This window comes from Gymnodraco acuticeps, unplaced genomic scaffold (assembly GCF_902827175.1).
Source record: "Gymnodraco acuticeps unplaced genomic scaffold, fGymAcu1.1, whole genome shotgun sequence".
NCBI classification, from domain to species: Eukaryota; Metazoa; Chordata; class Actinopteri; order Perciformes; family Bathydraconidae; genus Gymnodraco; species Gymnodraco acuticeps.
The window spans coordinates 19,226-30,866 of NW_022992355.1; positions in this window are offsets into that span (position 1 = coordinate 19,226).

The following is an 11,641-nucleotide window of genomic DNA, read 5'->3' on the forward strand; positions in this document are numbered from 1 at the left end:
TCATTTGCAGCTTTTATCCATATGCATGAGCCCACAGTATAGACTGATTTTCATACATTGTTGTACATATATTCCCACATGGATTATTATTATTATATTATTATTATTATTATTATGGATGTTGTTTGAAATTGTTCTTAAATGTCATCCTTAATGTGAACAAGAAACAACAGTGACAGCTCACATCAAGAGAGAAGAGTCAAAATGGGGTTTTGTCTCTGCTGAGTTTGTGTGTGCAAAGGGAAAGATAAAGGGTCCAGATCTATTCTATAGTTTTACATTATTCCTTTGTGTATTTGTGAGTCTGAGAGAGAGAGAGAGGGTGAGGGAGAGGGAGAAAGACAGAAGGGGAGAGTAAGGGAAGGAAAAAAAAGGGTCCTTATGTGCATTGGAGGCAGCCAGAAGCCAGTGTGTATCTAAAGGCGTTCAGAGCAGGGATGATCAGAGGGTGTGAGCCCAACACATTCATCAGGGCTCTCCACAGGGACAGAAGTTGAGGCGCACCACAGAGACGAATAAAAATGCTGCGGACTGTGTGAAAGGGGAAGGACAGCGGAATGGGGTAGGCTGCGTTCAGTGGCCGCGTGAGATAGAGGCAAGCACTGTGGCCCTCAACTTTTTACTATTCTGCACATTGCTCCTGAAAGGAAATCCAATTGCCTCACTCTACCCTGTGTGTGAGAGCGGGAGGAAAAGGGAAAAAAAGATGGACTCACTGACTGAATGCAAAGTAAATGCACATATAGTGAAGTATGCCAGGTGGAGGAATTTAAAGAAGGTCTTAGTGCAGTTCTTAAAGGTGCCTCCTCTCTTCTTAACCAAACCCCTTATAACACTTTTGATTCAATCTCATCCAACATTCCAATCAGGGCCGTCGCAGGGGGGGGGGGGGGATGCCTCTGGTTGGGACTTTCGTTGATGGCATGTTCATACAAGAGTTGTTTGTACCTTTGAGTGAAAGTAAATGTGGACTTTCTGGCTTGGTTTGACAGTTAAATGTTGTTTAGGAGACACTTTGGAAACTAATTTCCCTGGAACGGAATTTGGTTTTTACATAAAATAGTATTTCTGCTTGAAATGCCCATCCCTAATTTCCTCTGGTGAAAAGTATTTGCATAAAATCTATTGGGACAACTTTCTGAGCCTAAGTTAAAGCTATCTTTATATTGTGATGAATAGCAATACAAATATAATTATTGTCTGAGATACATGTGTAACAGCACTGTTGTGGCGAGCTGTGCATGTATGATATGCATATGATATATGATGTATGTATGTATATGATGTATGTATGATATATGCATGTATGCTGTCCTTACTTCTCAAACACAGAAGATCAATAAACAGAGAAAAAAGTCACTTAGTTTGGTTTCTTAGCCAGCTCACTTTTTGTGGTTGTATCGAAACTCTCGGCCCTACATCCATGTTGCTGCATTGAAGAACTATACAGAAAAGAAAAGGTGGCAGTTAGAGGGAACGTGCTGCAAGCCAAAAACAACTGTTTCTTCGCGCGTCACCCGACTGATTTTGGCCAGGCACAAGACCCATCTTTGAAATGAGTTTCCAAATACCATATCAACAACATTAAACCGTCTTACCAAGCCTGACAATCCACATTCAATTTCAGTTAAAAGTCAAATCGACTTGTATGAACATGCACATATCATCATCATCTTTATTTAAAGAGACTCTTGGTCCATTATTACAAAACATACAACACTCAAAAAAAATATATCACATGTCTGTTTTGAGCAGCATTTATTTCGTATATTGTGTCCGCTGCTTCAGTTGCAGGCCAACGGGTTGTTTTATGAGTTGGATTTTTCAATAAAACAAAACAAGTGGAAACAAAGCTTTTAAGCTCTCGACTTGGAAGTTCCAGATGGCAAACTCTCTCGGTATAGCACAGAAACGCAGAACAGGGTAAAATGTGTTTAATTCAGTAAAGTAAAGCCCAAATGTAAAATACTCGGTTATAAGTAAAAATCCTGTATCGAAAATATTTCAAAGGTAAAATGATGTAAGGATAGGCTGAATGTACACAAAGTATCCAACATACAACTAAGAGTGTAAGCAGCATTTTCCTTTTGTTGATCAAAGTGGAGCGACTACCTTACTGTTGGGATTTACTTCCACTATAATGATATCATATTTTACAAAATCTATTCAATTCCAAAAGTAGCTAGTTAGATTACTGACAGTCATTCATTTAGTTAGCCTAAGTAAAAAGTACATGTACTGCAGGGTTGAGTTTTATTGGAGCAGAAGTATTTGGTGTTTTTATTTAGGTGAACATGCTCAAGTTGTACTTCAATATGGATGAGTAAATGAACCCAATTGCATCTAATGCACAGCCTCTCAGTGGTCAAGACAAGCAGCATTACACCAGCAATAGATGGTTAAACAGAGAGGCGGTTACAAACATCACAACCACACTCTGGATCATCAACAGGTGGACATCCTATTTAGTGGTGAATACAGAGCAGTGCTTCTATAGCTTCTCCAATGAGATAATGTACTGATTTGTTATGTTCTATATCAATGTGAACTGATCTCTTTGGTTTGGTATTTGAAGACGTCACCACTCAAACCCGAGTATGTTTTTAGAGAAAGTTATTAACATAGTTATCATTAATAACAATAATCCTTACTTGTGCTGCCTAAATTGGTTTTATGCAGCCCAAGAGAACGCCATAAGAGAATCTTTCACATAATAATGAAGTCATTAACAATATTTTTCAACCACTGCTAACAAATGGCTTGGCTTAATGTCAGTGTCTAGATAGTTGTATGCACTGTTGGAATGTCTTGTAGTACATTTACTGAAGCACTGTCATTAAGTACATATTTGAGGTACTTGAGTATTTGACAGCTTACTATAAACTACGATGCTTTGTTTTAGATTAACAATTTATACAAATAGGGCTGAAACAATTAATTGATTGACAGAAAAATTCATGTGCAACTGCTTTTCCTTATGAGACTTGAATGTTTAACTAAATTAACATTTTCAATGGATTTGTACTTGTCTGTGTGGTATAAGTACTTTTTTTCTTCCTCCACTGGCTGTTTTTTAAACTACATTTAAATGTAATGCATATTCATACCAAATGTACATTTACTATTAAAAAGTATATGTTATTTCAACAACATACAGTGTAAACTGTTTCTGTGTATCTGTGTGCACAGTATATCTGTATTTGTGTGTGTGTGGTGGCGAGAGAGGAGACCTTATTGTTTGATTGTTAGCTCGGAGCTAAACAGATGCGTAAATAGAGATAGGGGAGCCCAGTCACATCAGATTAAACCAAACAACAAAAATCAAACTGTCTGTCCCACTCACTCTCCCACACACAAACACACACATGCTCTCACAGACAGAAGGTGTAACTGGGAAAACAAACAGACAGCAGCAGAGCAGTGTGCCTTAATAAAACCTCCAACTTGTATTAAACACAACAGGAAGACAACTCCTGGACACTATAACTCTCATGTAAATGCACTCAGACATCGTAGGTCTTTGTGCGCTACAGAAACATACTGACACACTGGAGTAAATACAGTGATGACGCATACCATCACATGCCTCATAAACCCTAATGTTACCACTCCAATATCTCCATAGGCCCGAGGCAAAACAGAGAGACCGCCATGAGACAGGAAAAAAGAGGGAGATAGGGAGAGAGGGGAGGAGCATACGGGCGAGCTATGATGATGAATTGATTGATGAATGCAAATGAAGATGAATGCATGTGACAAATACAGATAACAAGAGGAATATGAAGTGTACAGCGGCTGGTTCACCTTTTCCTGTAGCAGAAAATATGCTGATATGTATCTAGCCTATTAATACTACAGCAGCGACAGTGAACGCAACCACTGAACCAGATATAGATCCCTTATCACCAATCGTGTGGCCCAGAAACAGCGGACACCCGTCTTTCTATACCATCTGGAGCCTAATCGCTGGGCCGGGGCGCGCTGATTGGCCTAATCGTCCCACATCCTAGCCTTTATTGCCATATGGACTGAGTCCTAAAACTTGCCATAGATCAGTGTACATGAGGTAACAGCAGTTTATTTTCTTAATTGCTTGTTGTTTGTAAGTGCAGTTTCATGTCATCACAAAACATCCAGGGTGGAAACTTGCCTTGTTTATGTGTGTGGTAAAAGAAGCTGTTTTTTTGTGTGTTTTTAATAATTAATTAATTGTTTGAGTCAGTTTTCAGGCAAAAATTCCAAACACTCTCATTCTAGCTTTTCAAATATTTTCTCCGTATTACATCATTTGACTAAACTGAATCTCTGGGTTTTTAACTGTTGGTTGGATAAGACTAGCAAAATGTATTATTGGGATTTAGGGAACTGTGACTATCTCCATAGTTAATTGAGAAACTGATCAGTAGGTAAATACGCCTTAATCTGTGTACCTGTATGTGCAATGTGAGCGTAGCGTACATTTAATAACTTTGGGTCCATGTGTTTGTACATTTCCAGACAGATAATTATTTTGTTTGCTTTTTTTTTTAGATATCCATTTCTTCCTTGCAGTTTCATTGGAAATACTTTATCCCTATGAAATATGAACACTATGACAACTGTTGACAGCTTGTTCTGTGGATTATCAGTAATGAGCAGGAATGAAAACAAGACATGCTGCATTTTTAAAAATCTGATTTCATGTATTTACCTTTATTGCAAGGTGGAGCCAGATTATACTTTTTCTCACACACACACACACACACACACACACACACACACACACACACACACACCGAAACACACTACAGTGATACATCGAGAAGTAAAGCCCAATAAGGTTTTTGGGGAGAATGATGCGGTTATGGTTCCTCAGGACAGATCACCTGAAGCCTGGTAAGGGGATATCAGCCTCCATAGCCATTGATCCGATTACACACACACACACACACACACACACACACACACACAAGCCACACACACACACACACACACACACACACACACACACACACACACACAAGCCACACACACACACACACACACACACACACACACAAGCCACACATACACACACATACACACACACACACACACACACACACACACACAAGCCACACACATACTGTATAAACACGACCTTTGCCCCACTTGACCTAAATCAGTTAATATTTAACTGCATGGTCTATCTACCTCTGTGTGTGTTTTAAACTGTGTGTATATTCTTTCTGTGTGTGAATATAGGAGACAATCCAAGGTCTGCGGAAAAGGTTAACCCCAATAACCAAACCACTTACTGAGTCGCCTGCTGCACAATGTGCTGATGGTCTGAGGTTAACTATCACACCATTGATTAGCACTGATCCCAGATTACACACAGAAGAGAGGGAGGATGACTGAGGGGAAGACAACAACACACCCCCAAGTATTCACCTTCGGATATAAATTAAAATTAAATAAAAAAGCACATCATAGAGAAGCATTTGTCTTCAAAAAAAGGATTTAAAAAAGTTACTTAATTTTAAATATTTAATTTCAGCTCTGAACCCAAAACAAAAGGAGTTCAAATTCATTGCGTGTGCGGGTTCACTAAGTGAGCCGCAGTGTTGTTTTACTGCATGTTCCTACACTCTCTGCAAGCTGCTCACACATGACATGCTACTGTAGACACACACACACACACACACACACACACACACACACACACACACACACACACACACACACACACACACACACACACACACAACACACACACACACACACACACACACACACACACACACACACACACACACACACACACACAGCAGCTTCCATGCACTCGGGCAGGGTGAACACTCACATGTGGATCCACAGACGCTGGTGTGGCGCCTCCGTTTTGCTTGGAGAAGCAGAAAGAGGAGATAGGGAGGCAGGAGAAAAAGGCAGGACGGCAGGGAGGGAGAGAGCCATGGAGGGGAGGGAGGGAAATGCGGAGGGACGCAAGGGAGGAGAGGGGAGGTGGGGGGGCATGAGAGGGCTGAGTGGTTCTAGTAAATATTTAATATGCAGTATGATACGCGCAAGAGTGAAGCGAGGAGAGAGAGAGAGAGAGAGAGAGGGGGATAGGCAGAGAAAAGGGGGAGATATAGAGCGTCCATCCCTTTATTAATTTTATTCCGGACCGCTAAGTTTAGCATTCAACACGTGTCGCCAGTGACTGGAGAGAGGGAGGGAGGGGGGGAGGAAACGAGAGAGAGAGAGGGAGAGAGAGAGGTTTGACGGTTGCTAGGTGACGGGGCGCATATACTGAATTTTAACAAAAAAGAACAGGGAAAGAGGGAGAAGAGAGGAGTGTGTGTGTGTGAGAGAGAGGAGAGGAGAGGAGGGAGGGAGAGAGGTAAAGAGAGAGACCGGAGAAATTGATAATACCAGTAGAACATATATATATATATATTTAGATATATATATTTTCCCGGCGTGTGTGTCTGTGTGTGTGCGTGTGTGGGTGGCGGGTGGTGGGGGGGGGGACACCCGCAAAACGGATACCTCAAAAAGGAAGGATGTGAAAAAGGATGGAGGGACGCAGGAAAAGAGGGGGGAAAGGGCTGGTGAAAACAGTAAGTACATTTCTTTTTAAATGATATTTGCAGTGCGGAGGCATTTTTCTTCCCCCCGCACGTACACGCACACAGACTCTGTAGATTAATTGCGGCTCGGGTATTGAGAGGGGGCTCCGCGTCATTGAGACGGGGAAAGGGGGGGCTCGGGTGTCGGCATCTGTACGCCGCTGGTGATGGAGAGATGGATGGAGAGGTGGGGAAACGGCCAGCGCACCGGGGGCTTTGACCCCTCTGTCATTGCTGCGCCTGGAAACCTCACAGCTCTTAGCCCCGTAATGTTCAGCCCGGCTACATATCCCGATGATACACACGCACACTCATAGATTACCGGCAGTTTCAATTAATCATATAGACTAAACCTGTAGGCTATGATTTTGTCTGCCAGGAATTTTCCATGCATTATTAATAAAGACAGAGTTTGGGTTCCGCTTAAGTCTTTAAACACCGGCGCTGGCTGCAGTTTCCCCCGCACTCTGCTGCGGATGTATTAATTGAGGTGATCATATCTGTTGATGCTCATTTTCTCAGGCTGCGTGGTCAATGTTAGTGTGTGCGTGAGTGCGTCTGCTTGCTCGTCACTGCTAAGCCCGCAAGATTGCCGATCAGTTTTTCCTCTTGATCTATTTTTATCCCGATACCCTGAATATTTGGGCGTATGGCAGCACACTGTTATCCCTCCGTTGCCACCGAGGAATCTTCCCCAACGTGCTGACTTGCCTCAAACACCCTCAGACAGCTGGAACAGCTTTTCTAGCTGGGTGAAGGAGTGTGTGAGAGATTTCACTTTGTAGGTAGATTTAAATGTGCACCCCCTGTGGGTGACCATATAACTTTTGTTTTTGCCTTGCAGTAGTTTATTATAGAGGAGAAGTGAATTACAGGTGCAAACACAAACCGCCGCCATCACTCCTTTTTCTCTGAAAAAAAATAAATGAAGGCCTTGGACCCATTAGCGACCACCCAAGGGAAATCATGCTGTTGACCTGTACTATGGAGAGAGACACAGTGTTGCTTCTCTTACAGATTTGCTGCAGTGATTTGGATTGCAAGATCACAGTTATTGGCCTGCACTGTGTGGCCACTGAACGCATTTATCCGGATGGAAATTGGAATTAATGTGTTGTTTGTTTTTCCATTTCTGTGGGCTGTTTGTGTCCCTCTCCTCTCTCAGCTGAATTCTCCAGCTGATATCCATTTCAATCACGCTCGTTCAACCCACAGGTGACGTGCGCTAGGCCCCGTTCATCATCTTTTCCCTCGCAAGTTCTGATGAAACCACCACAGGCGTACTGCAGCAGCGTACTGCATGCACTGCTTGCCTGTAAGTGTTTGCCTTCCAGTGTCAGCTGAGCCCCTTCTCTGCCGATCTGTCGTACAAGTGCCCAGAGAGATCTGTACTGTACCAAGCTGTGTGAGTTAGGGTAGGCAGAAGGGAGGGAAGAGGAGCGGTGATGAGCGACAACAGAAGGTATTGTAGAGGGAGAGAGAAATGAGAGAAGGTTGTGAGGAGGAGGTGGAGAGAAGGCCATAAGAGGCATGGGCCCTCCCGGGATGAGCGGGTGGTGAGATTGGAAAAAGCAGCAGCATGCAGGGAGAGAGCGAAAGTGGAGGGATTGCTTGGCAATTAAATATCATAGGGGGACATGGTTGGAAGCGCAGGAGGAGAAGAGATGAGAGGGATAGAGTCAACATTGTGTGCTTGTTTTTCCCAACCCCTTGCTCTTCATCAATTTCACCTCATTGATTAATTGACTTTTGCACAGCAAAACATTCAAGCTTAGCTCAATCCCCCCCTCGCTTTGTGTCTCTTCTTTTCTTCTGCCAATCCCCCTGTTCTTGTTGCCTCAATCCTTTCCGTCTCTTCTCTCACCCCCTTGCAACCTGTGACTTCCTCTGCACAATTTCCTTTTCCCTTTTCCTCTCTCTTTCTCCCCGCCCCTCCCCTTTCATCATTTGTTTGATGCAACATTAGTGGATAGTTCCTCAATTCTGCAGCCCACCCAAAACCCCTCTGCACACCCTTTCCACACGTTGCACCCCAGTGTTTCTTCTTAATACCACTAATTAAGGTAAAGCTCGTTAACATAGAACATCAATTAGTGTTTAATGAGATCAGAGGCTGCTGTTTTGGAGCGATTACAGTACTCCCCTCTTCTGGTGTTCCTCTCTGGACTCTACTCGGGGTTGTGCTGATGAACGTGTTGCATATTCACTTTGGCCTGCAGTGGTGCGAGAGAGACACATTTTTATACATGTGGTGGCAAGGGGGTGTCATGTGACTTGGGATTGCTTTGATCAATATTAGAATGTAATGCTATGTTATTTATTGTCCCTAATAACATCCCTGACTGGTGCTCGTTAAATTAATCTGTATGATTTTCGAGGAATATTGCCATATATTTAAATCAGGAGAGACACTTTATAAGACTGACTCCTTAAAAGTAAGTATAGTCGAAATGTCACACCATTGTGTGTGTGCATTCAATGCATTAACAGATTTCTTAAGAGTGATTCAGGCTCTAAACAATAAATGAACACATTGATAAAAGCGACAGGGATATACTTGTGGGCATTTAAATAGATTGCAACCAATGCAGTGTATATCATTCTAGCTGTAGCTAAAACCATGGCTAAAACATTTAAAGACATTAATCACAGAGACAGTTCGGCCCTATTTTAAAACTTTGTTAAAACTTAATACAACAAAGTTTTGACACAGCTTTAAATAAACATATATAGCTGCCTGTTTTAAAGACTGTAGAAATAACAATTCAGTTCTCTAAAAGTGCAAAAATTCAGAAGGGTGAGAGTTGCTTGGAAACGGCAGACATTTTTTATTGCTGCTGTGTGTGTGCAGATTTGTTGATTATTGGATTGCTGGATTGTCAGATAAAAATAATAATCTACTTTAATATTTTTATTAAATATTATTAATATTTAATATTTGTTTTTGAAAAATGTCAAAAACCATGAAGAAAATGCCAAATATACTCTGGATGCAGCTTTAAAAAACCGTTTTCTTGTTAAACTGAATATCTTTGGATTTTAAGACTGTTGGTTGGAGACAACAAGACATTGAAAGACATCACCTTGGTGTGATGGCATGTCTTTTGACATGTCAATGACTAAACAGTTAATCACCTGCAGATAAATCGATAAAGAAAAGGTCAGTCACAGCCCTGCATTAGTTGTAGATAGGTAACATAGACTCAGAAACTCCTTTATTTACTGCAACTATTTGAATGTCAAGTTAAAATCATGCACAATTAAGGAAGTAACCTTGCATTGCGCAACAGTTTGGTTGTAATGCTCTAAAGCATTCTGATTTGAAAATGACCTACTACTCAACATGAGCAAACAACTCTAATGGTAACATTAGTGAAGGTACATCAAGTCTCTGCTGATGACTTTGCAGTTTTGACAGAAACAGTGACTACTCAAAGTTTCCACCACTAATTGGATGTAATGGTGACATTATGATGTATTTCACGACGACAAGTTGTAGTAAAAACAAAAATGATTTACTTCCATGATGGGACGCCAGGCATAATTTGTGAAGCTCGGTTCCACACAAGTGTTTTAGAGAGCTGTCTGTCTCTCGGAGAAACAGGAGCTATACTCTCAGACTCTGAATTACGTTACTAATGAGTTTCTGTGCAGTGATGTGTTGGATGTGATTAAACTGAATGAAGTAAGGCATTTATCAATATGAAAATCAAAAGAAGAAATGGTGCTGTAAATCTGTAATATCACCTAAACTCCATATCAGAGGGTTACCTTTCAGTTAGGTGGCAGCTGCTGTGGTGTAGCACCCCGAGGTGCCGCCCTCGGCCCAGTTACAGTCTTAATGTGGACCGGGAATAGCAAACAGTCAAACACCAACTGTAGATGGAATGACAGGAAGTCATTTAACAACCAGGTGGAGATCGAAACAGAGGGACATTCTGGCAGAGAGACACATTCATAAACAAAATCACACAGACCGGTACCAGCAGACACAACAGTGAGGGAGACTTTAGCGTGCACTGCTTGCTCACAGTCACTATCAAACAGGTGCGGCTTGTTTTGGGAACACGTCTGGAGGCAGCTAGCAGGCACACAGCTTCACATGGCTGCATGCAATACACAGTCACACACACTCTCAAAAAGTACATTCAGGCAGATACCCTTGGGTATGCAGTCAGAAACACGCACCAAGAGCATATCCAAAAATACACACACAATGAATAGCATAATGCACACCATTTTTAGTTTTGGATGAGAGAGGACCTTGGGACCTTTCCCATGGGACCCTCACATAAACTGCACTGTACAGTTGCAAGAAAAAGTATGTGAACCCTTTGGATTCTCATTCTCCACACATAGCGTTGTGTGTTCCTTCCAAACAACTCGACTTTGGTTTCATCTGTCCACAGAATATGTTGCCAGTAGTGCCGTGGAACATCCAGGTGCTCTTTTGCAAACTTCAAACGTGCAGCAATGTTTTTTCTGGACAGCAGTGGCTTTCTCCGTGGTGTCCCTCCCATGAACTCCATTCTTGTTCAGTGTTTTACGTATCGTAGATTCGTCAACAGAGATGTTAGCATGTGCCAGAGATTTCTTTAAGTCTCTAGCTGACACTGACATTCTTCTTCACCTCATTGAGCATTCTGCGCTGTGCTCTTGCAGTCATCTTTACAGGACGGCCACTCCTAGGGAGAGTAGCAACAGTGCTGAACTTTCTCCATTTATAGACAATTTGTCTTACCGTGGACTGATGACCATCAAGGCTTTTAGAGATACTTTTGTAACCCTTTTAGGGATGCTCCGATCGCCAATTTCGGGGCCGATCGCCGGAATCAGTATCGGCCGATACCGATCGCCGATCCGATCGAGTGGGCGGGGCCTAAATGGAAGATTTAAACATCACTTTAAATCTTCCATTTAAAGTGATGTTTAAACTCAGTTAATGGGGCTCATTCACTGGAGCTTCCACAAACAACAATCAACTTAATTATTACATTCAAATGATGTACATTATTCAAGTTTACATTCACTTTGGATAATAACACGGGAGA